The sequence below is a fragment of the Festucalex cinctus genome, chromosome 21, assembly GCF_051991245.1.
Source record: "Festucalex cinctus isolate MCC-2025b chromosome 21, RoL_Fcin_1.0, whole genome shotgun sequence".
In the NCBI taxonomy this organism is placed as follows: Eukaryota; Metazoa; Chordata; class Actinopteri; order Syngnathiformes; family Syngnathidae; genus Festucalex; species Festucalex cinctus.
In genome coordinates, this window is record NC_135431.1 from 3,662,026 (window position 1) to 3,689,108 (window position 27,083).

At 42.9% G+C, this 27,083-nt stretch overlaps 1 protein-coding gene across 1 annotated transcript in view; it reads left to right on the forward strand.

Moving 5' to 3' along the window:
* The first annotated feature begins 855 nt into the window (after nucleotides 1-855).
* The window catches only part of zc3h14 (zinc finger CCCH-type containing 14), a 61,410-nt gene continuing 35,182 nt past the window's right edge, over nucleotides 856-27,083 (forward strand). The window contains exons 1-2 of the mRNA XM_077511094.1: nucleotides 856-906; nucleotides 14,561-14,803. The gene's annotated coding sequence lies outside the window, so the exon portion shown is untranslated. The remainder of the gene's footprint in view (nucleotides 907-14,560; nucleotides 14,804-27,083) is intronic.

The following is a 27,083-nucleotide window of genomic DNA, read 5'->3' on the forward strand; positions in this document are numbered from 1 at the left end:
TGAATGAAATGATCCAATAGAAATGTTGTTGTAAACAAGTGTTTGTATGTCCAAAATGTTTGTGTTTTGTTCTATTCAGTGATTTGGTAAGAGCTCAAACAACATAGTCGTAAAACCAAACTACGGCTTGCTCAACATCCGTGAAGGTCAAAAGTCAGAATGTTCATGGTAGTAGTAATGTCGTGGTAGTCGTAACCTTTAGCCACTATTCAACTCTCCATTTGTTCACCTTTGACTCCTGGAATGAGTGCCTGCAGGACACAAGATGCGGGGGTCGGGCGTGTGGTGTTGGTTAGCAGGTGCAAACGGGGGTCTCAAGTGTGAACGTGGAGGCTTGTTCATGTACTATCAGCATGGTGGGGGGAGGGGGGAGGGGGGGGTCGACCAGAGTGTGCACCGAGGTGTGAAATGGCCTACCATAAACCTTGGCAGCATTATAATAGATTGAGAAGTTGGTGAGTGGGGGATGGGGGCAACTGGTGAGGTTTAAGCAAACAAAATTCACAAGCGCCATAAAAAATAAACAAATTAAAAATAAATAAATAAATAAGACCCCGGTCAAGAAAGTCAAGGTCGAACACACAATAGCAAGTGATTGAAGGCAGGTCAGGGCAAAACTAATATGGACGATGAAACCCTGAATGTGGATTTTTCATTTTATTTCATTCTAATTTTTGACATTTTTGTATTCTACAGCTTTTTTCTCCAGCTTTTATCCTGTTCAGGATAAGGATTCAGATGCAGGAGCCCTTCCCGGTATGGTGAGCTAAATACTATTTGAAAGTGCATGTAACTGAACAAATGTCATTATTTTTATTTACTGTATATTTTCTTTATTTTATTGCCCTTATTCAGAATCTCTGAGATACTGGAGCCAATCGCAGCTGATTTTGGGCCAGCGAAAATGTGAGTTAATTTCTTTTTATTAAAAATCAACCTTAAACTTTAAAAAAAAAAAAAAAAAAAAAAAAAAAGAAGAATGTTTCTGTTACTTTTTAATGCCTGCATAATAGAGTTGAGATGGAACAGCACACACACACTCACTCAACTGAGTTTCACTTGCACTCTCGGCCAATGAGGAAAATAATGACTGTTATGAGAACAAATTGTGATAGCTTAGAGCGCGGGAGGGGAAAAAAAAACACCTACTGAATTGACCTCTGCTACCACAGCATCACAGTATCTTGTGTCAAATCTTTGTTTGTTTGTTTGTTTTTTTATCAATTTTATTACAGTATATGAAAACATTGCCCTGAAGTTTAAAGTTGATCGTTATGTGTGACAGAAGAAAAACTTCCAAAGTCAACCTTTGACCTCAGTTGGTTAAAGAGTTGAAAACATTCGGAATGAAGCAAAGTCTTCAAAATCAAATATCATCCGAAAAGGCCAGACAAGACGTGAAACTCAACAAACGTGACTTGTCGCTTTTCTTGAGTCAATAATTAGCATTTATTCTTTTGACTCGTAAAATCAAGTTTAAATTCAAGATCTTGCACCTGTTCCTGTTCAAACATTTGTCTTCTCTCAAGTGACATCAGCGTGAGGAGTGTTGAGGGGGGTCAAAGGTCAGATAGTCTACTTGAACCGGTTGGCATGGAGCGAGGCGTTCCCCCTGGGGGTTGTTTGGACAAGTATTAAAGGGCGTTGATGACATGGCTGCCGCGCTTGGTTGCTTTTTAACGACTGTCAGCTGCTGGGTGATGCACACGGCGGAAAAAGGATGGACAGAGGGGTGTGGAGTGAGAGAAACATACCGCCGCTAAACCGTCTTAAATGCATTTAAACTTATTAAAACACACTTAAACTTCTTCCTTAGCAGTTAGTATCTCTTCTTGCTCGCCCAGTGTCAAGATATGAGGCCAAGCGTGCGCGCTTCAAGCTGTTTATTTGAAATGGACTGTAAAATATACACAAAAAAACAAAAGAAAATTAAACACCAACATGTTCCAACTAATCAGGAAGGGGGGAAATAGTTTTTCACTGCACTGCATGTATGCTAATGCTACGCTAATAACTTTAGTGCTGCGTTCAGACTTGACAAATTGCGCTTTCGTTTTCAACAATGTTTTTTTGCTGCAAGCGTGACTCACCTTTTTATGGTTTGACTCACATCAGGTGTGTGGTGGCTTTACAAACAGCCCGACAGCCAACACGCCACCGCCAAATAACTGCTTCTGATTGGCTCGTTTGCATAGTAGTACGGGCCATATATGGGGATTTCCCAACGCGGACACTCGTGGGGAAGGCATGTCAAAACAATAGTTGCCATGGTAACAATCTTCCTAAACAAGTACATGCATTCCGTTCAGCAACTTCCTTATACAGTCACAAATGAGAGTAAAATTGAAACGTTATGTTGAGGTTCCGCCTCTGGGGAAAAAAAATAAATAATTGAATGTTATAGCGCGTACAAGGCGATTGTCAAACATGTCCGTTCATAACATACAATTATGAAAATCTGACCTTGTAATAAATAGTCACAGAGAATGCATATCTCGCTTCAACAAAGTAGCAACGCAAGCGATACTAAAGTAGCATTAGCATTGTAAACAAGCCTACGTTAGCCACGACTGCTACATTGTTAGCATGACTTATTTGTAACACTAAATGTTGTTTTTTTTGAGAATGTGCAATGAATTAAACATCAAAAGAAGTGGTAAAGTTGCTAGTCGAGCTAATTCTTTCACGACCACAGATGATGCTACTCATGATTGATACGTAGGCCGTCCAATGCGCAGGCCTTAATCAAAATGCAGGTTATAGGTCACGTCACAAGGTCACATGCCATGTTTCATGCAACAGCATCACGTCAAGTAAATGTCGTCCGATCCTTTGGCAGCAAATGCATCAAGAGGAAAGAGTGTGCAAAAAGAAGAGAATATCCCAAGTTTGGGATCATTTTTTGTTTAAAAAAATAAAATAAAATAAAGCGCAATGTGTCAACTTCAGCAGAACTGGCTCACATAAATGCATGTCTCTCATTGGCTAACACCCATGTCAGACCCCTCCTTTTAAAGCTACACACATTCAAAGTTATAGATACTACAGAGTCAAGCGTGGGCCAAAATAATACTTGCGCCTTATATGCAGTTTTTCTATCGGTATTGTGAAAAATTGTATGAAATTTCTATGTGATTATTCAAATAATCAATTGGGGATGATTCGTAAAATGATCCAAAAATATTTGCTAGCCTAGAGGGTCATTCATTCTTCCATTACTGAACCGCTTAGTCTCACAACATGAAGCTTAAAAAAAAAAAATCTGTAAATAATAAAACAAATATATTTTCATCTATTGTGGAACGGGAGCGGGGGTTCTGTAATCGGGACTGTTATACAATGCAAGCGAAGCTATTATTTGTGTGCCGTGGAGGCAGGCAGACAGGCAAGGGAGGCGAGCAGGCAAACATGCACTCGCGCTCTCCCTGGAAAGCGTTCGCTCGCTCGCTCGTGCGCGCGCTCTCCTCGCTGGCGCACAAACAAACGGCCCACCTCCAACGAAACGCTGGGGGGGGGGGCCTGCGTGAGGGATGATGTCACCCCTGTAGTCAGCTAAGCCAAGGCTTGAGATAATGGTGACATTTCAGGGAAGGTGATGTCATTCTTCTACGCTTGCTCCGCCCCCTCTCTTTCTTTCAGCTCCTCAGCCACTCCCTCGCAAACCACCCGCCCCGCAACAGTTCTCATTGCTGCAACGTGCCAGACTCTATCAACGTGCGTGGGCGTCATGTGGGTGTCATGTGCTCGATTGTGGGTGTTTGAGCGTGTGGGCGTCGCGCTCCGCTCCTGCTCGCCTCGTTTTGCCGTTTCAAAACAGCGTTTTCCCGCCGATGTCGCTGGAGTTCGTGGGTCGCTGTAAGCATGATGTTCCGTAATGTAAAGCATTTCAATGTATGCCCCCCCCCGCCCTCTCCGTGGCCCACTGAGACCAATCAAAGCTGCTGAGCTCCTCTTTGCAGCGAGTCCCTTGATGAGTTCGTCACCCTGAGGAGCTCATCATGGAAGGTTACTGGAGGTGCTGCACAACCTCCTCCTCCCCTCTTTTGCAATGCACAGTGCATTACACCACCATGTCACGCCTCATACATTTTGCCCTGAGTTTGTATTTGTAATTTCCTCCAAGTGACGGTGAGAACAGGCACGAGAGAATACTTTCAAAAGCATATTTCAAAAGGTTTGAAGGTGGCTGATGTATGTAGGAGGGGTAAAAAAACTGAAAAATAGCTCTTTCAAATAATTTCAAATAGGGCTGCTCGATTATGAAGCAAATATTAATCACGTTTAATTTGGTAATTGAAATCATGATTTGGACAATCATTTGTTTTTTTGTACAAAGCTAGAAAATGTTTCAACATGAAAAAATATTAAAACAAATAAATTTCTATAAAACACTATATTATGCATATGCAAGTTCCTTTTGAATCAAACGAGATTTATTATAATTGAGTTATTTTTAAAATAAAAAAAACGTACAAATGTATACAATTAAACGACTCAAAATAAGTATTAATAATTTTTTTTTTTTATTTACGATTATGCCAATTTTGTAATTGTGGAGTGTAATAATTGCACAGCCCTAACTTCAAAAATTCATGGAAATGATTCTTGCATGACTGAAAATAATTTTATGCAGCTTATTAGCTTTTGCTAATCTGCATATCCAATGAAACTATGCAGCTCTGCTTACCTTTTGGCATTGACATGCTTGGATGATGATGATGTTGTTGATGATGTCAGTATAATACAAAATAGTAGCCCTGTGGATCTTTGCCCCGCCCATCTGATCATGTCATGTGTGGAGATTCTCTGTATGTAAATTAGAAGCATTGTTGCGTAACTTTTTTTCAGAAATGAGCTGGTAGCAAAAGATGTACGTGGTTGCTTAATTTCAGTTAATTTTCCTGAATATGTGCTTGTGGTTGCATGTGGTTGGTGCTTAGCGACCGTGGGCTATTTCAAGGTAACTTCCAGAAAGTTCTGATAGTTCACAAAGGAGGTGGTGGTGGTGGGGGGCTGGATTTGCATATCATGGTGATTTGGTTTAACCTACTTTGAAGCACGGCGGGCTGATGGCAGCGGTTAGTGATGCTGGAAAGCCTCGAAGGCTCGTTGAAGCGGCTCACCGGCGGTATTTTTATCCCATCCGCCGCTGCACTTTGGCCCCATCGAGTTGCGCCGCCGCTGCTTTCTCTCTTCCCCTGTTGAGAGGGCGCCGTGCAGTGTGTGTGTGTGAGCTGTAAACAAGTTGCCCCCCCACCCCCACCCATTGCACATGCTCACGCACTCGGGCTGTATCTGGGTAAAAACGACCTTTCTGGAAACGTAAACATCTGTCTTATCGTCTGATTGCATTTTCATGCAGCGCAAGGTAGTTGCACTCCAAAATATCAACATGTGAAAGATTCAGGCAAGCATGGATGGCAAATGTCAGACCAATCGTGTGTTTGCAGGCGTTCCCTCATCTCCTACTCGAAGGGTGACAACACCGCCCGCGTGCTCATTAGACCGTCTATTTGCCGCCAATAAAGTTACAACGGTTTTCAGGTATTTTCATTTTGCCATTCATTTCAAAGGGGAAGACACAAATGCTTCTCACATAAGGAATTCAACTCGGCAACATGCTATATTTTAACAAAAATACTGTGTTAACAAAACAAAAAAAATGTTCATAAATGTAAACCTTAGCTTGAATGGTTTTTGGCCGGGTCCAGGGATCAAAAACCCCGTTTCGCGCGGCCATTTTTCAAGTCACATTTGACAATACGCCCGCTCAGCTGCTTTCAAGCCAACAGCAGCAAAGATGTCAAGGCTAAGAGGAGCATCTTCGGAAACAAAGCGTTCACGTTTGATGGATCCGTGTCGGGGATTTAAGGAGAGCGTGAAGTGTCAAAAGAGCTTAAGAGCGCAAACGCTGTTCAAAGAGCTGCTAAATCAACCACACTCTCAATTTTTTTTTTTTTCTCCCTTACATGTGTGGTGGGTTTGTGTCATCTCACTTGACCTGGATTTTCCACCGCAGAGAACACCCGCACCTGCAGCTGGTATGCAGACACGGAAGTCGATTAAATGTGGCGTGAGTGGCAGTGAAGACAGAGCCCCACCGGTGTATTTAATCTTTCAAAATGTAATCATAAAAAGTCAAGTCATCTTTATTTATATAGCAGTCAAGAGATGTTTTGAACCCACCTTTTTTTTTCTCTTTTTTTTTCCTCTTCCTGGAGTCAACTCTTTAGTCAAGACAGATAACTTTAAGGAAAGACCTATATATCCCTTCTTTTTTTTTTAAATTGCATGAAATTAATACTGATGTTGTATTCTTCTAATTTCTAAATTCTAGTTCCGTGACGGTAAAACAACCACAATCGGACTTCGTCGCAACTACCGATACGTTAAAATAAGGCCAGGTATCAGCCGATACGACATCCATCCCTAAAAACGTTTTTAGTTTTGTTTTATTAAATTTAGTGTTAGTTTTAGTTTTTTTTAAATACAATATGGAACTTTTGTCAAGTACATACAGTTAAGTTAACTACAATTCCCAAATGACTGTTGGACCTTAATTTAAAATAGCCGCCGAAAGCTTATGTACAAAATTAATTGACAGAGATGAAAAACAGAATATTTTCACAATACAAAGCATATTTTCCAGTTTTTAGTTTGCGTTTTTGCGTTCATTTTTTTTTTTTGTTAACTGCAATAACCTTGATGCGGGCATCCTGGCGGTCTTGTTGCATGTCAAACGGCAGCAGCGAGCCGTGCGTGATTGAGCGGGAGTACCTCGAAAGACCACACGTGAGTCGGCTCAATAATTGATGGCGCCGAGCGGGGGGGATTTCTCACGTCAGGTGCGGCGGGCAAAGTGAAAATGATGTCTATCGACTGAACCGTGCCCTCCAGGAGAATCCTGCGGTCTCCCCGTAAGCCGAAGGGCGCTCGGCTCGCATGAGAAGCGGTCGCACGGCACGCCGAGGGCCACTTGAGAGCATGTCAACACTGGAGAAGAGCACTTGGCTGGACTGTCAACAGCCACGCGGTTCTATGGATGCTCAGCTTGAAGAAGCGCTGCGGTATATTCATAATTAAACGCGCCATATTGCCTGCATGTAGTTGAGTCTTTATATGGAAAAGAAATGGAAGTGCATCAGCAACGTATTCCATATATGAAAAACGACAGCCACTTGTCGCTAGGCAGAAAACGGTTAACCCCATTCAAAAACAAACAAACTGTGGATCTCCTTTCCCACATATGACAGCATTCCAATAAGTACACGTGTGCCTTGAAATAAAAGTTAAAATGAATGAAAATTGTATTAATCCCAAAAAAATTATATTTAAAAAAAAAACAATAGCACTCTATAATATTACACTTTACAAAAACATATAAAAATGTACGATAAACGGTTCGGAAAATAGTTAGATATATAAAAATGTACAGGAACAACCTAATTTAAAGAGAATGTAAAGGATTAAACAGCCACCGGGTGGCAGTATAATACAATTGCGGTGACAGAAGCGAAGAAGAGTTTCGCAACTAGTGAAAGTAACTCGGTAAGCTTCAGTAATATTCGTAGTTTTTCGAAGAGGGTCAAGGATTATAGCATCTCCATAGAGTGGGAGATTAATTCCAAATTTGGTCAATTTCATATTTTCCTATCGAAAAGCTACTGACTGAAAGGCTTGCTGATTTTGACCATGCAATGTTAATAGTTCAACAAATGTTAGTTGTTTTTTTTTTTTTGTTTGGTTTTTTTTTATTCCAAAATTATAATTTTGAACATTTTTGAGCGTGTGCTGCACTGTTTATTTTGAGATATCCGTTGTTTAGAATGTTATAAATTCACCGTGTACAGTAAATGCTATTCGTTAGCCCATCTATGGTGTTTCGCCTTGTGTTAGCATTAAGCTAGCAAGCTTAACTTATGGCTGTTTTTAAAATATCGAAAATTGTGTAGTTCTCTTTGTTTTAGTTTTAGTCTTTTGCTCGCAAGTCTAAGTGATGGCTTGCTGTCTCAAAGAACTCTTAAGTCAGATCACTCGTATCTCAAGGCCCACTGTATACTATGGAAACCCATAAAAAAAGGATAGATCGCTTCAAAACCAAACGCAAGAATGTGTGAAAAGCAAACGAGTCCCGTGTTTGCACTTGGTCACTTCCCACCTCAGTCGGGAAGCGACTTGAATGGGCCGCGACAACAAACAGGTGCGCCCGCACGTTGCAAGCGCCCACACGGTGTTTTGGCCAGCACACGTAGAGACGTGATGACAGATGGCCCATCAAGGGGCGACCACTCGCCATCCGGCCCGCATTCCTCCGCGGAGACCCGCTGTCATTCTGACGGCCTCATTAGACGCGCATCAAGGTGGGAGCTGCCCGTGCGCCGCTTTGGCCCCCAGGCTGTTTGTGACAACGCCGCGCGCTATTAGCAAGGATAATTAAAACGTAGCGATATTTGCTGTCATCGCATGTGGCACTCGGGTATCTCAAAACCGTTCTAGGTGCACCACGTAGATGGGAAATATTAAACTCCGCTAGTCTTAAAATCAGTGAACCCCCACAGTTCATATGTCACTGATTTTTAAGTAATTTTTGTGTGTGTTTTTATACAGTATGAGCAAGTTTGAATTTTGAATAGTATGTCATCAGTGTAGTGCCACATTTGGCCACAACATGCCAGGCAGCACTGAGCTCTCCTGGATGACGGTGCAGCGCAATTAACAGCAAGAATGAGAAGATGATGACGTAGCATGTTTTGCCTTTTTTTTTTTTTTTTTTAGTAGATGTTGTTCCACACAGCAAAGAATATATGCCTGCGTGTTGTTGTGTGAAAATAGCAGTTTTTTGAAGGGTTACAATTACAGTAATGCTAATTTATGTTAGCTTTACTATGGTCTCTCTTACTATATGTTAGCATTATTCTATTAGGCTTTCATTGCACATAATTGTTTTTCTTACATCAGTTGTCCGTCGATTCATCCATCCTTCCGTTTTCTTCGCTGCTTATCCTCACAAGGGCCCCTGGTGGCCAGGTTCCACATACTGTTGGCGTCACAATGAATTAATCACGATGCACCAACTGTTAAATTCTATATATTCTATTTAATTGGGTAATGACCACATTTTATAAAGTACATTTATAGTGTGCGCTTATTCATTCAAAAACATGTTTCAATGTTTTTGGTTGCGTTATTATAGATGCTGGAACAGATGAATGGCATTTCCATTCATTTGATTTCTTGATGGTATTTGGTGACCTGTCGATGGCCACCACCATCATCAACATTTTTATTATGAACTACTCGTAAATCATCCGTCACGAGGTCGTCGCTGAGTCATAAACCTTCAGAGTTGAGTCAGCGGGACTCTTTACATAATCGGACGCCTGCTTCCTTCCCCGTCGCCAGACAAGGCGTTATCGTGTTGCCATGGCGCGCGACCGGCTTGCTCACGCCTCTGATGGGCCGCCGTTTACGGTCAAAGCCAACCGACAGGTTTCGATTGGTTTGGATTTCCCCTTTGGCGGCGTTTGACATCATGCGCCCAGAATGCGCGCCCTTCATCGGGGCCCTTCATCTCCGCCACTCTTTGTCACACATGCAGGTGGCCGAGGGGGGTGGGGTCACGGGGGGTCACGGATGACATCACTGATGTCGAGGCGCCCTGTGAGTCTGTGACAAAGAGAGAGAGAGCGAGAGTGTGCGTGGGCGACTTAGTGCGAAAGTGTGAGAGTGGGACTGAGTGTGAGTGTAAATGTGTGTGAGCGTGAACATGTGCACGCCAGAGGTGTGAGTGAGCAATTGTGTGTGTCTGTGAGTGAAAGTGTGTGAGTGTGTTTGTGTGTGTGTGGGGGGGGGTCAGTGTGCACATCCTGATGTCATTATTTGTCCTCCTCCCGCCTAAAAGCGGGACTTTTTGTTGCTATTTCTGTCTGGTGTGCATTCCTCTGGTCTCCTGTCTCCTGCACAAATATTGACCCTGCCACTCTTTGATTGGATTCTGAGTGAGGTTGGGGCGGGCTTTCTTCAAAGCATCCCACCCAAAATTCCCCTTCTGGACACCTGCAGACCTCTTGAGGAAGAAGAGAAAACCCCTCGGGCGGATGGGCGGCGGTGGGCTTAACCTCCAGTCTGGACCCTAAAAATAGAATCTGCCTTTCATTGAAATGGTGGGGTGGGTGGGGCAACTACTTGGGTCAAGGTATGTTATGGTCACCCTTTGATGGCATCAATAGTGCCTTTCACCCAACCTGAAATCGTGGCACCAACCAGGACGTAACCTGCTAACACAAATATGATGGTTTATTAATAATGGCTTGGTGGAGGTCTGTGCTTGACTGAGGCGCTTTGTGATTAGGTTTCATCATGTTGACATGCATTGATATCATATTCAATTATCTGTAACGTTAACATTTTCCAGGGCTATTTTAATCCAAACTCAAGGCCCAGATCCGGCTCGTCGCATTGTTTTATGTGGTCCGCAAAAGCAACTCTCATGAAGCTTTCTAAAATTTGTACCAAGATATTTGAATTGTCATATGTAATATCATTGAGGTTGTGCAACAATCAATTTGTTGTGTTTGTGTGCTGCAGTACTGTAATAATACGATGAGACGATGAAACGTATATTTACCCTCTGTGGGAAGCTGTAACAACAAAGTAGCCCATGACAAAAATGTGTTTACGATCTGACACTAGATTGTGAAATTTAAAGACCCAAATTTTACCTACGCCACCTTTAATCTATCATATTTAAGACAAAAGTGTCATCTTTTTAATTTCGTTTTAACATACAACAATGTGCAAAAACAATCTTATGCAACAACAAACGAAGTCACTAATATAGTATGAAACCAAAGTATTGTCACGAGGCTTTAAGCTTAATTTACTTTCTGCCTTGGGCGGAATTCAGTGCAATGTGTGAAATTTAGAGGAGCGCTGACGTACGGCGCCAAAAATGCCAACCGCGCCTTTGTTTGGAGTAATTGCAGGTAGTAAAAAAAAAGAAAGGGGAAAAAAAAAATGCCCCATTGTGCCCAACTGCAGGAGGGTCACACAAACAAGGCCAAAGGTGGTCCCAAGCATGTGACCTCTCCCCCACCCCCACCACCCCCCCCTTTTAATCCCTCCCCAGCATTGGAAACATACGAACGCTTTAGGGATGATGTCATGTCATTGTCATGTTTTATTGATGCAACCATCACATGGAACGGACACCTGCCCTCAACAGTTGGAAGGAGCTCATGAATAAAGCACCTCCGTGTTAAGTGTATTTGTTCACTATGCAAGCGAGGTAACGACCCCCCCCCCCCCCCCCGCACCCACCCCCCCGCACGCACACACACACACACACACACACTTTGCGCAACAACTCCACTTAGCGTACGCGCCGTTATAATGAAACGGTGGTGTCATGCGTAACATAACCCCCCTTTTCACGGCTTGTTTACATGACGTCTTGCGACCGAGCTGAGTGGGAGGGGCCTGCCTGCACAAACAATGAGGAGCGAAGGGACGGGAGGGGCGAGAAAATCATACTGGGCTTGATATGCAAAACCGAGCGTGAAGGTTAAAGCCGGTGAGGCGAGTGGAATTCATTTTGGCCGTCTTGTCGTGTACATGACGGCCTAATGATGCTTGTCGTGTGTACACCAGTGTCATTAATTACGACACTTAATTAAAAGGGGTTCCTTGAGGAAAATTGACTTTTTCATGTTTACCATAGGCCTGTTATAAAAGCGACTGGGAACTATTTCCAGTTGTGAAATTGTGAATTAAAAAAAAAATGCATGCATTTTTTTAATCCAACCAGCCAACATGAAAATTTTGCCTTCACATTTTGATTTTCTATGAAAAGCAAATTCAAATCAGCCACACAGGAAATGAGGTCATCCCCATGTGACCAGCCTGCAACATATGATGTCATTACGCCTTTGGTTACACTGAACGGCCGGGTACTTTGGCTAATTGGGTAATTGTGTCCCAGTTAAGCAGGCGCACGGGACAGCCACATGATCACTTTAATACGCTCTGGGTGATCGTGCCCAAACTCGCAATTAAACCAAAAATTAGCATGCTGCTCACCTGCACTTGCACTAATGGGATGTCGTCAAAAAAAAAATCTGCTTTATGATTACAACGCTGAGCTCTGATGTGCTAATGTGACACGCTGGAACCTTAAATTCATCATTGCCTTAGGAAATAATGTCAATCTATTGAATTTATCGTCATCATAAAACATTTATTGACTGTACATTGTAAACGCTGTGTTGAATGTAACGTCATTAACGATCATGCAAGAAGTTAACCGCTGTTGCTATTAAGATCTGCAAACAATAAAACAAACAGTCTTGCTACCTTGAAAGACTCTGTCAAGTAAATTCATGGACAGAGCAGATTGTCATGGAACAGAAACATGGCAAAAAACTTTTAATGTTTCACGGAATCAAACAACTGTAACTACATCATCTTCCCAAACTCTTTTTCAAAAGTCTTAAAGCCACGTAAGAAATAAAACAATGAGTTGACGAAGGAATCTGAATTCCTACAGTACTGAAGCATTCCGAAAATTCATGTTGTCTAACCTAACTCCAAAATCTTTTAAATCTTGAGGGGACATAATGCCGCACAGCTCCTGCAGGGGTGACCGAAGAGGCGGAGTTTTGCAAGACTTCTCAGATGGTGCGTTCAAGAGAGCAAATATCAATAATTTCCATTATATAAAAATAAATAATTTGTATTTTCAATAACCCAACAATAGATTTGTGGAAAAAATACGAAAGATGTGTTCCTTGGCTCAGTAAAGTTTTGGTGTGCTGCTGTTGTAAGTCATCATCCTTGTATTTTTTTTTTTGTCCTTCACAAATTTCCTCCCCGCGATTGCTCTCTCAGTCATCCCGACAGTCGCTCGCCTTCAAAGGGGCTTTAATGGCACGTCGACTGGCGCTTCCCTCGGGAAGGCGACTGACTGGCGGGATGAGGGAGACTTGACGGTGGCTGCTGCTGGCAATGGAGGGACCAGCCAGTTGTAAGCTTTACTACACATCCGCCTCCTCGCTTTACACCGCACGGCCTATCACGCCCATGCTGGGAGTTTGAGTGGCAAAAAAGTGCTCCGGGCGGCAGCAGACGATGTCATCAGCCGTTACATTACGGCTTGTGAGGCGCCTACCTAGCATATTGGATTTTTAACTAGGTGCAGCAGACATCGTACAATTAAAAAAAAAAAAAAAAGATAAAAAACTGCCGTGGCAACCTCTTCATAAATATTTGATGATACGTCTTGGGTAAAAAAAAAAGAAAAAAGACAGCGCTCATGAAATCATCACTCATTAGATTTCAGACTTGCTCTGAATGGATGCTTTCATTAACAGTGATTCATGGCTCGAGTCGGCGGAGCGAACGCGATGCGGATGCAAATGATCAACGTGGTTTGCACCGCAGTGGAAGAAATAGCGCTGATGGTTATTTTAGCACCCCTCACAACTTTGGAACTGTAAAAGTGCACAGGAACCGGATCTACTAGCCTTTCAAAACATCAATACTGCCAGGATTCTGGATTTGAAACGGTTACGTTCTATTCAGTCCTAATAATACTTGTGATGATAAATCGGATTTTGTCATGTGATTATATTTTTTTAGATGTGTATCCTCGGTGTCGCGGTGATAGCTCGACCAAAGAGTGGCTTCAAGGTGGTTAGTCAAGCCATTAGCCACTTGGCAGAGCAGCAGGAATGTGCTGTCAGCCAAAAAAGCAGGTGGTCCCTCCCTGGCCACAAAGTGTGTTTGCTAAGCCGTCTGCCTAACACAAAGCCACATCTGTCCAAAGTGCCGCAGTAGAAAGTCCAATTCACAGTGATGGAAAGTCAAGTAGTACAAATATTTTGCTATTGTAATATATCCGTAAATTTCACTTTAAAATAAGCTTGTTGCTTTTTGAAGAACAAAAAAAACAACAACAACAAAGACATGTAAACAAATAATTATCATTAGCTAATGTAGCATTTTTTTTTGTTGGTCCGTTCACATTAGCAAATTTACGTGAGCGTGTTTTGCTAACATCTAAAGCTGAAGTTGGATCAAAACTATTATATATTTTAAGTATCTAATTCTACTTAAGCTCACTGAAGTAGAATGTGATCACTTTTGCCACCTCTGCTAATGTGCAAGGTGCAACAGCACCTATAGCATGCTGGCTAATGAGGAACGGCTAACATCTGCTGCCCATGTGGCAGCGCAACATCACGACACAGTCACCCAAAAAAAAAAAAAAAAAAGCCCCCTTGGGAGGTGGGAAGGAAGCCAACACATAGACTGTAAATTGAATTTGCAGCTCAGTCATGCGCCTTACTGTTAAATTAGCCACAAAATAGAATTTCACGAGCGGTAAAAGGATCACCGAAATTGACAAATTCGCTGCCTCGAGGGTACGAAAATTACATGTAAATTTTCCAAAGATTTAGGGTGGGCGTGAAACTGGCAACATCGCAGCGCTAACGTGCTCAGACTGCGGAATGGCCGCCTAATTACGACATCACGCTGACACTGACTCTTTTTCTCTTCCCAGGAAATACTCCGGCGCTTGTTTACCCAAGGAAGAGCCACGCTGACGCTCGCTGGAGTGTCGCCGCTTTCATGACAGCGAGGGCTCGCGACTCGAGGCCGTGCTCGTCTGATCTTCTGAGGCGGCCGCAGATCAGAGGGTGGCTGTCCAAAAAAGAAGAAGAAAAGAGGCGTCAGAAACCTCTCCTGGCGCTCATCGATGTGTCCACGAGGCTGAAGGCGGGAAGCTTCAAAGAAAAGCAGGCATGTGCTCATCTTGCTTTAGATGCCTCTCAATCATTTCTTTTTTTTTTTGAACCAACATTAAGCACAATGGCTCAAGTATGAAGCAGGAGCTAGATGGCTAGCTAGCTCGGTAGCTAGCAAGCTGCCATTAATTAGGTTGGTAGATGGACTTTACTGCACATCTACCATGCACAATATGGGAGGTATGAGGTTATAAATAGACGGTTGGTTGATGCATTTCATTCGTTCATTTTGTGTTCATTTCAGGCAACATATCCCAATTGACATCGGTAACAAAGACGTAAAGAAAACTACTACATGCTAAATGTAGAAACAAGTTGTCTGAAACGGAGTAGGAAGAAGAAAACTTCAATCAGCTTGGTTAGTTCAATAGTTGCCTAATTAGCTAGTTAGCTAAATTTAGAATGTCTGACATCATCTTATAATGTTCCAAGTAGCCTGTTAATTGATTATTTATTATTTACCGGTAGTCATGTAGTGAGGTAGTTAGCTGTAATTAAATATGAGGTCGTGCTCAGTTGAACCAGGAAGCTAACTCTTCATTTTACATATTTGGTTAGCTAGATATAGAGTGGATTGTGCAATAATCAACATGGTACAGTTTATTTGTTAGCATCATACACCCTCCTTGACAACACAGGATGTAGCCTGCTGACAAATAAATAAACAAACAAAAGAAAATCACAAGATGTAAACCGAATGGAACAATCAACTCCACATCTTGCTCATGTATTGTTTTGTTTTTGTTGCTAAAGTAGCAAAACAAATAAATTTAAAATCCAAAACTGTTAGCAGGCGAACTTTTAATTACAAAACCAGCAACAGCATAAGATTGTGTGTTCATGTTTTTTTTTTTTCTTCTTCTTCTTCTTCTTCTTTTTTCCCGGGGTCTTTTAGTGCATGTTAATCTCTTCCTTGGCGTTCCCTGCCAGCGCGTTCATTTGCATGATAATAAAACAGGCCGTGAAATCAAACTAGGAAGTGTGCGTGCGTGCGCGCACTTGTGTCAGTGTTTAATTTAACAAGGAGAGAGAGCGAAAGGGAGGATTTTTGCTGGCTATTCATAAATCTTCCATTATTTATGCTCCGGCTGCCAGTCCTCGTGATACGCCCGAACATGCCGAATGCATGCTGGGTTTTTTTTTTTTCTTTTCCTCGAGACAATGCCTTAATGTTTTATTTCCTGGTATCATCCCTCCGGCTATGAAACCGGGCTCGGTGCTCGGCTGTATCCAATTAGCTACACACTGGCTGCACAGGTGAGGCAAACAAAAAAAGTTGAGCGGGTCATTTCACAGAGAATTACACCAACCGCAACACTCAAAAGGAGACAGACAAAAAAAAAAAAAAAAAGCCCAATGGATGGGTGGGATGACATCACCTTCCAAAATCATGACACACGGCGGCAGATGCAAGACAAAAAAAAAAAAAGTGTTGAAAGGGACAATTATGCAGTGCTAAATGTGCAACTTTAAATTAGGTGAGTCAGGTGAGGGTCCCCACCACGGCCGTTTTTCTTTTTAGTCATCCGCTCAGACTTTTATGAGAGCTGAAAACGTCGCCTGACCCTGACTGTGGCCCTCATTCGCTTTGCTGTCACTACCAGTTTAAATCGTACTTTTATTTATTTTTTTTTATTTTAGGTTTTCTGAGAAATACAGTCAGTTATTTGATTTACGAGTTTAATTTGCTCAGGAACCAAGTTCCTAACTCATTTTGCTTGCATTTGCAGTCAGTTTTTCTCTGTTGAAATTATGGAAGGTCATTAATCTGTTCCCGGCGCCCCAAACATTTGTTCATAAAGACAGCTCGCACTCTATTATGCAAAAACATAATGAAATATACCGGTAATAGACACTACTTATTCAGCTAGCTAGTTAGCATTTATTTAGTTAGCTCGTTAGTTACTGCACTCGATTTCACAACTAATTTCAATTCATTTGTTTATTTATTTAGTTAAATGGTTGCTGAGCAGAATTTGTAGCATGCCTTATCCTCCATGGACGAGAAATTAGTCTGCTAATGTACAGTATGTAGTTATCTACATAGTACATAGATTGGTATAATCCGGTAAATTAGATGTTCAGCAGGATTGTTAACTTCTTACGTCATCCTTCATTGACCTGGAAGTCATTTGCAAATGTTATATCTACTTGGTAATTGTTAGTTCGTGCGTTAATTAGTACAATTTGTAACTTCTTACATCCTAGTTAATCCCTTCTTAAATGCTGGTTAAATACAGTAGTTTTTTAGTTAGTCAACTTCACAGTGTGGTTCCAGCCAAGCAGTGCACTCCATTTTGCCTCCATTTCTTCAAGACACGATTAATCAATCAGTGATCAAAATGACTACCAAGGCGCCGTCTGTCATTTCTTTTCTAATTGCTTTGATTTCGCTTCGAACCGCCAAATATTTCTCATCAACGCCCGCCGTAAGACCTCCACCGCTTCGTTTAATCTCGTCTCCATGCGCACACCTGGCACCACCCCGGCCGAGCTCCCAGCCAACGTTGACTTTGACATTGAGCGTACGGTACGAACGTGCATAAAAGTGCGAGAAAATCCTCCTGTGATTGCCGCTAAATGCGTTGTGATCTTTTGCATCACACTTCCGCGGGCTGCTTTGGAGTCTGGGGACTCGACGAGAAGTGATTTGGGAAGTCTGGGAACGTACGCGCACTTACTGTAAATTTGTGTGATGCTCCAACATGCATAATTATGCTAATGGTAGGAAGTAGAGGCAGCACTGTGGATTAGTGGTTCGCACATCTGCCTCGTTGTTGTGCGTTTCTGGGTTTAAATCTGAGCATGGATGAATACAAAGTGGCCGTTCAACAGAACCACAGGCAGAAAGTGTTTATCTTCTACATGAAAATTCATTTGTTAGGGCTCACTACAGTACATAAGCCATTTCTGTGCTGGATGCTCATGTTTTTTTTTTTTCTTTACTAATCACGGGCTCCATAATATTCACGCCCGGCAGCTATGTAGCATTTGGCAGTATACGCGGCGTGCTAAATTCACCGAATTTCTCTGGCTGAACTCATTAACTATCTGCCGTGAACTCCTGATCCTGCGGGGTATTGACTTTAATTCCCCACACTGCTGGAGCGAGCAATTTGGAATGTTAACGTGTTCCTAAACAAACCAAGCATTTGTAAAATGCACAGCCAGAAATGCAGCGGGTGCTGAATGAGGAGCTAATGGTGCGCCTCCCACCTGTGTCCAAAACAACAGTGGCTGCTGTGGTTGTTTACTCTGACTTAGGAGACGCAAAAACACAACGCTGATATAATTTACCTCAGTATATTTATCGTTTTTACATCAGCACCATGACGCTTGGTCAAATGTTAATTTTCTAATTCATTAATTTTTTTTACTCATTCTGCCCGGTAGCCTTGCGACAGCTGACCCGACCTTGCATACGCGAGGTGCGAAACGATTCAAGGACGGTTCGATTTGAAAATAGAACGATTCAATTTGTTTTGACTCAGTGGGATTCAGTGAGATAAGATTCATGCAATAGCGCCACCTAGGCATGCAGTACCCGCCATTCATTAAGATGGAAAAGTTGAACTAAGATAGTTGGTATGCATATAATCACTTGGCATAATTCTCATGGATACATTTGCAATGTACAGTCGGAGGTGGGATTCGAACCCGTAACCTCCTGTTTACGGGACAATACATTTTACCAAGTGCGCCACTGAGCAGTATCACAGTAATGATGAGAAGTTGTATGTATGGAAGTGGGCGGGGAAAGTGGGAGTTCAATGTCAGTCCCATTGAAAATGAATGGGGAAAAGTTTATATTAAACATTAAATTGTGCGAATACTGTAAGTACTGTGTAATCAGGCGATATATTCCCAAGATGGCGTGGATTTTTGAAGCAAGTTAAAATTTGAACGGTGTAAATCGGAAGTATTTTATGGGAATTATTACATGGCAAAAAAGTGTGGAGAATAAAAAGCTGAATAAAGCATTCCCACAATAAAATGCCTTCCAACCTTCGTCGCTAACTGGTGAGTCAAGATGTACTCAAGTAAATTAAAATACACTCAAGCAAGTATTTGCTCAGCAATCCCCCAACCCCCCCACTACCCCGAGCCCAAAAAGTTGAAGATCCCCTGAATGAAGAATCCGAGCATAACAAGCTGATCAGGGCCGCTGGTGTTGTCAAACAAGCTGTTGATGGGCTGGCTTTAATCCCGTGTTGACGTGACGAGCCGGACTTGTTACTAGGACGCCGAGCGCTCCCGCCCGCCTCAGCCAATCCCGGCGCGGCCGCCTGCGCCCTGACCTTGGGCCAGCGGATTTTCCTTGAGGGCAGGGCGGCCGCGGCAAGTAAAAGGGCGGCAAAGGGCGGAGGATCTAAAGCGGCCGGGAAATTGTTTGTATGAATGACTTGCAGAAGAGAGGAGCCGGGCAGCCAATCGGGGGCCAGCTAGGAAAGGCACCGGACCAATCAGGGAGCGAGTCGGTCTCTCGTCCGCCTCTAGCGTCTGCCTGCCTGGCTTCTCTCCGCCTGTTACCAGGTCACTGTGCCTGCCCGCTGCCTCGGAATAATCTGTCTCATTGGGTCAGTGTGCCTCGTGCGACGCGCCTGACTGGCTGCCCGAGCGTGCGCCGTTGCTAGGGAGCTCAGCCAATCGCGGCGGGGCGGAAGTTTCCCCTGCCGGTTTCTAGGCAGGTTTGGCAGTGGATGTTTTGGCGGGAGATGGAGAAGATGAAGAAGAAGTAAAGTGTGTGTGTTGAAGTGGAGCATGTGATGGGCTGCTTGTGTGTGTTTCTCGTGCACGTGCGAGTTAAGTGTGCATGTTTGTGTCTCGCTTCTCTGATGCAACCGTCTCCCAGGCTACTCGGGAACCTTGTTGTGTTTTCTTTTCTTTTTTTTTCTTCTTTTTCTTTTTTTTTTCTCGATCTATCCTCGCCTACCCTTCCTTCCTGTCCTCGCAGGAAACGAGAACCAATTGCCGCGCTGTTGCCACCGGAGCGGGGAGGGGAGGTTTGTTTTGCCTCCGCTTTTATCCCCCGGTACCTCCCCGTCCACAGTTACCGTAGAAACAAGAGCAACTCCGACTCTATTTCCATCCGCCGCTTCCGTCTCTCAATGATTTGTTTTCTTTCTTTTTGTTTTTTTTTTCCCTCAACCAACCAACCTGCCGACACGAGCGTCCAATGAGACGTCGGAAAGGAGCGTGCGCTTTAAAGAGCGAGCGTATAAAAGAAGCGGCGGCGCACACGCCGAGCAACTTTGGAGAACAGTCGGTGCGCCCGAAACACTTGACGGGTTGACAATTTGCATGGTAACAACTCCCACTTAACCCCACCCTCCGCGGTTCTGCAAAAAACATGGAGGAGCCGCATATTTTCCTGGCGATTTCAAGCTCCCGTCTCAAGCGAGTCATCACATCCGACACGCTCCATCCCCAAAATCTCTTTATTGCCTCGACAATGCACGCTTGAGTGCAAGAACCGCCACACCCTCTTCAGCCACAAGCGGCACTGTAACAAAAATAAAAAAATCTGTATTTAGTGAATGTTACCCATTTAATATCGTGCGGCTGATCTGCTTCTTCATTGACAATCGCACCATGTTTTTTGGTAAAAAAAACAAAAAAAACAAAAAAAACAGTACAATATACAGTATATTGTATGTGCAGCCTCAAAACCTAATACATGGTAAAGATTAGTGTTGTTCCAATACCGTTTTTTGGCCCCCGATACCCAGCTTTGCCGTATCGGCCAATACCATACCGATACCTACGTTTTTTTTTTTTTTTCCTCAACAGGAAAAAGCTGTCCTGCCATTGGTTCAGAGCATTCAAGGGCCAATAGGATATCTTAGATCGGCATGCAGTGAACATGTCACATATCAATGAATATCGTGCATGAACAAGTCCTATATTAGCTTTGGAATTAATGGTATCGGCATGTTACTTGTGAGTACTCACCGATACCACTGTTTTAATGCAGTATTGGCGCCTCTGCCGATACCAGTATCGGTATCGGAACAACACTAGTAAAGATTATCGGTATTGGGTCGATACTGGCCTTATTTTTAGGGATCGGGTAATTGTGGAGGTTGCTGATATCAACCACTAAGGCAAAGAAAATCTGACTAAGTCCCCCTTGGCACCAATCATCTGCGCTCGTTAGAAAGAAAAGTTTTGTTCACAATGATTTTAATTTTGCTAAATGAAATGTTATATATCAAAAGTAATACGAGTATTGATATTCGTCTCAGTAAGGTCATTTTTTGCAGAAGATAAAGAAGATATGCCTGAATAATGTTATATTTGTCTGCAGTGGTGTTATGACCCTTTAAGCAACGGATATTTGAGCACAACACAATCGCTGCTAATTGTTAGCTTATCTATGGCGTTTTCCATTATGTGTTAGCATTAGGCTAGCAATTCAAAGTTGCTTGCCAGTTTTAAATACACAAGGTGTAAAGTAAGTTGAAGTAAAGTCAGCACCACTCACCATATCTGCATGCTTTTGCCTTATCTCGCAGACGTCCCGGCTTAACGCAGCTGTAGCGTGCAACTTGTCATGTTTGAACGATGCGGTTTAGATGAAATGTCTCAGTGGGTTGCTACGTCACAATAAACCATCCAAACGCACTTTCACACCTGACACATTTCATCCCCTCTAAAGCAACTTTTAAGCCTTGTTGCTCTTTAAAACAAAGCATAAATTAGCCTTGGAAGTGCTTGAGAAGTCCATTTGTAGCAACCGACGAGTGTGTGCGCATGTATTTGTACACTTATTCCAGTTGTGCAGGTAGCAAAGTTAAACAAAGCTGACTTTCCATGCCGCCTTGGTGAAGATTGATGGCTAAATACGGTCATAATAAATTGGGTGTAAAAATATGAAACAATAGCAACGGCGCGGGCATAATAAACAACTCGAGCCGAGTGCAAATAGCTTGTGACACGGACTTGGACGGTGTGCAGGTGTCACGCTATGACAAGCTGCCAGTGTGACAGATGGTTTGTTTACAAGGCTGATCCGCTGCCGCCTCTGCCGCTGCGGCTTCAACTTTTCATTGACTTCAAATACATGTCACCGGAGCTGCCAGGCAAAGAAGCCAATTCATTTGCACGCCAGACACAGATTTATTTATTTATTTTTATTTTATTTTTTCTGTATAGGATTACATTGAATGCACAGGGCATTAAAAGTGGCGTCACGACGCGCTGCGAGGGATGCGCACGCACGCGCGCGTTTGCCTTAAAGCTGTTCCCATCAGCGTTTCAAATGTGTTACCTCTGGATGAACCCGGAGTGAGCCGCCTTCGTGGGCTGTACCTGTGCTTAAAATCAAGAGCTGCTGACAGATGAGGCAGACGGCGGTTTTCAATAACACCAACCACTCGCTGCCGTGTGATTCAACATCAATTTGTGCTCGAAAAATGTATAAAAGCTTTCGCAAAATCAGGTTTTAGTGTGATCTACAAACCTACAAAAGTACTCAAAAGTTTTTCAGCTTTTGGCACTTGAGCTTGCTTCACAGCCAGCGTGTGGACCGGGCCTTTGCACTGTCATGGCAGCTTTAGAGTGCCTCGTTGTTGCGGCATAGATCACCTGTTGCAATATAGTCCCACCCAACCTCGAGGAAGAATTAAATTTGCACCGCCCCTAGTTGAGGAGGACAGCAAAAACGTGAGAACAGATTCAAAGTAATCTTTCATAAATGTTTTTTTTTTTTTTAGTAAGTTTAAACATGTTGTCATTTGTTTAAAGTGTTGTGGGAGTACTAAACCTGTAAGTATAAACTGTAACCCTTTGCCTGCGGTCATCAGTCAAATAATTCTGAATTTGCAAAGGAAGTGTGAATTTAAGTTTCGACAATGCCTCCGCCGTGTTTGTTTGGGTTTGCGAGGCGACTGACGAGTAAAAAACAAAAAAACAAAAAAAACAAAGCCAGTCTGGACGTCAAGCTTCATTAGGCGACCAAGTCGCCAAGCAAATTGTTTCATTTCAAACACGCCGAGCTCCGTCACCTCTGCTGGCGGCGCGCAATCCGAAATAGCTCGCCGCCGCCGAGATGAAAGGGAGAGATAGCAACAAAAATAGTTTGAAAAAGTGCCGGGACACGTCGAGTGCCGGCGCACCTGACAAAATTACAAGCGCCGCGAGTATCTGTTTGGAAGGAACGGCCGCACAAAAGGCGTCAAAGCGATAAATGACAGGCAATTACTTACAAAAGCGTGAGACTGCAAATTGTGCAGCATTGACAGCGTTGGGGAGGAAAAAAAAACAAAACTGATTTGCAACGCAAATGCGCTTAACGGCCTGGCGCAACTTGTCTCAACCGTGCTGTAAGTGATGAGTCCTTTGCTAATACGCTAATGGACTACAATTGAAATTGTGGGAGCTGTTGTTTAGGAACACTAATTAGTTATTGATAACGAGCGCTGCTCAGAGAGGGAAAACAAGCATGCGGTGCGCTAATTACTTTTTGAAATGACCCACCTATTTAAAACGGGGCTCCGAGTGTGCAATTACAACATCAAACTGCAGCTAAACACGCTCGAGCTCTACTGGGATTATTATTGTTACCGTTCCTTTGTTTGTTTGTTTTCCATTCTTTTCCTCACCAAATAGAAGACACGCCCTCAAATCATCTCAATTAGAAGCTTCTGGAAAAAGTAACGATTAGTAAGTAACCAAAACGGCAGCAATGAGTAAATAATATAACGCAATAATGAGAAACTCTTTGTTTTTTACAATGTTACATATTTCCCATGCATCTTCTTTCCAAATATCCCAATAATCAGGAATTATAGCACACCTTTCACAATATTTTTTGTATTGTTGAAATTAGCTTGCTTTGTTGGGACATTTAGGTCACTCTATAATGTGGATAGGGCGTTGCGTCAGGCCAACAACATCCACATGTGGAAGCGGCACCCAGAATTCAAAAGCATAAATGCCTGAATATAAAACAAACACAATGCTAGCATAATGCTAACACATAATGGGGGGAAAAAAACATAGATACGCTGACAAATAGCATCAATGTGGTGGCGTTATAACGCTTTAAGGAGCAGACATTTAAACTTAAGCACTGCATTAACATAAAAACAGACAAAAATTCTGTGGAAAAAAAATGGCTAATATTAATGCAGTTTAGTGAGTCGCGGACAGGAGTTTTCAAAATATTGGTGTTGTATCCCTATTAAAAAATGTTTCAAAAATTTTGTTGGGCTTATCAGCAATGCTGGAACGGATTAATGACATTCCAATCCATTCCAATGGTGAAATACAATTTGAGATACGAACATTGTCACCGAAACTCATATTTGAAGGCAACACCAGTACTGTTAGCTCAAGCTAATCTGTGTGTCCAATGCAATTCGATGCAGATCTGCTTACCATTTGACAAACTGCGTAGTTTTTAATCACTTGAAAGTGGCTGTAGGTCTAGAGCTAGACATGGGCAGGTAAAATCGATGTAAGCTTTCAAAATTACGACATCACAAAAAAAAAATGCAGCAATTAGCCTTCTGCTAGACTGTAGACATGCGGCGAAGTGCATTTTATTAGGTCTTAAACTCCAATTTCACTTTGTTTTATTGTGCTCGCGCTGCTCCCTCCCATCCGCACTTGAGTAAATAAACACTGCCCGACTCCATTTGCACAAATACTGTAATTATCCTCAAAACGACTCCTTCATTTACATCATCTCAAATGTAACAATGGCGGGAAGAAAAAAACAAAACAAGCAAAAAGTCTTGTTGCTCATTTGCATTCTGCGCTTTCCAAGTAACAATGCATGTGCTCGTAAATGAGGCGGCGAGGGCCCGTATCAATATTTGATGGCAGATTATGCAGAATAACTGACACAGTCTTGCATTTGTTTCCATCTGAGCTCGCATGAATGGGCAGCGGCGGCACAAAAACAGATTGAGGGAGGGAGACGGGCAAGGTAGGAAAACAACAATCCCTCTCGTACAACATTTTGGGTGCGGTCTTTTTTTTTTTTTATCACATTTTTGGAGGAGGAGGATACAACACGAGCGGGGAGGAGGGGAGGGGTGAGAGCAGTGTTGTTTGCTTGACAATAAACCAGTGGGTTTGGTGCGAAAAGTTGAACGGAAAAAAAAAGTAAAGTAAGAAAAACCATCCTGTACAGATCTGACCCAAATGCTCCCCTGGGTGACTCGCGCGAGACGGGTTATCAAATCGTCTCACTTTCCTTCCTCTATTCTCACAAACTTCTTGATTCTATTTTTTTTTTTATACTTTCCATCCTGCATACTCGCTAACCTCTTGATTTGTTTCTTTCCTTCCTCTTTCCATTGATGCCGCGCTTGCCCCCCCGCCGCTCCCGCCGTAAGGGTCAGCAAGCACGCACGCACGCCATTTATTGCGCTGTCACGACGCATCCGTCACGTTTGCGTGCGGGCGCCCGCAGCCACCGGGCTGCGCTTTGATATTATTGAGCGGGTGCTCAACGTGTCATATTGATCGCCTTCGATCGAGATTTTGACACTCGCATATGAGAGTGATCCGTGTGTTGCTGACTCCAAATGAAGACAAATTCAGACCCGACTAGTGTTCTGCTTAAATGGGCTGGAATGTCAATAAAAGTGGCAGGTGAACAGGGAGACCAATATTTGCCCCAAGCTCATATTGAACTGCAACAAAATCTCAGGGAATTCAGACCCAACTAGCGTTCCGCTTAAATGGGCTGGAATGTAAATAAAAGTGGCGAGTGAACAGGACGAGACCAATGTTTGGTGCAAGTCCATATTGCGCAACAATACTCACAAAGTCGAATTTAACTCAGACCCAACTAGTCAGCGCCTAAACGGGTTGACATAGAACTTAAATTGACGAGTAAATAGGAACCGAGACATTTAGAACTAGAAAAGTAGCATCGTCTAAGCTAATTCAACATTTTTTTTCCCCCTTTGGATAGTCCCCTGATGTGGCTACTTTAGAGTGCCTCATTGTCTGCCACAAGTGAGTGCAGAGAGGAAGGTGGAAGAGCGAGGAAGGCTGTTTTTTTCTTCTTCTTCTTCTTCTTCTTCTTCTTCATTTTATTTAAAAAATTCTAACTTTACAGCAAGTGTGTGGACCAGGGCTTCATGCTGACATGGCTGTTTTAAAGTTACAACACAACACTGTTACATTTTATTTTCCCGTTTAAAATGAATTCCAGGCATACATGAAGTAACATTTATGACAATGTTTTTGTTTTGTTTTTTAAATGTGTGTTCCTTAAAAAGCATAAAAAATGTGATCCTGTATCCATGTTTTCTTTGTGATACAGCTCATGAGTCATGAATACTATTCGCCTGAAAGCAGAGACGCGCGCAGTTGTACGCCGACGAGATCCATTTGTTGCCTTGACAGCACGAGCGCGGCGGTCCCACCCGTCCGCCGCAATTGGGTGCGTCGGGTGCGCGCCGTGCCTCCATCTCCGAGCGCCTTCCAATCAGCTGAGCTGTGAGCCAGCGAGTCACACGACTGACTGTTGGGGGTTTTTGTGCGCGTTTTTCAGCCCTCCACGTGTCGGGCTGGACCGAGCAGAAGGCGGGACCAAAACAAACCTCCTGATTGGTCCGCGCCCTGTCACCAGCTTTTGGCGGCTAAAGGGAGGAATGGGTCTCTTAAAGGAACACGTACTGTTTTTATTTTAACCCCATGAAAACACGATTGGCGACCGTCGCCCTAAACACTAACACGAGCACTCCACCTACGTTTAAAACCTCAAATCTGATATTTGGGCCATGAAATTTTATTAATTTATTCCCAACAATTTACTGTCATAGCATTTATGTTCTCAAATTTGACCCACTTTGACATATGACAGCAATAATAAAAATAAATACTCTAAATGTCCTTTCAACCGTACAACGAATTTTTCCCAAAGTGACCTAAAATACACAAATTAAAATATTTGAAAATGTCATGTTTTTGTACATTGTTGCAGTTTCAGGTGATATCAAGTAAATTATCGTAACGGGACACTGCGAACATACAAACAATCCTGAGAACTGTATGTGTGGCCACCACATTTGCACCTGAATCTTGCACCTGTTTGTAATCCAAGTCATGTCTAGTACAACAGTGAATGTACTTTGATGGGACAGTAGAGATGGTGTTCACAGAGAATTTGAAATAGTCCTGATTACTGTCTATGTTTTTATTTTATTGTTGAAGGGTCAGAGAGGAATCTCCAAATGGTTTCAGAGAATGATCGTACATACTATTCATCCATTCGTTTTCTGAACCGCTTATCCTCGCAGGCATGCTGGAGCCTAT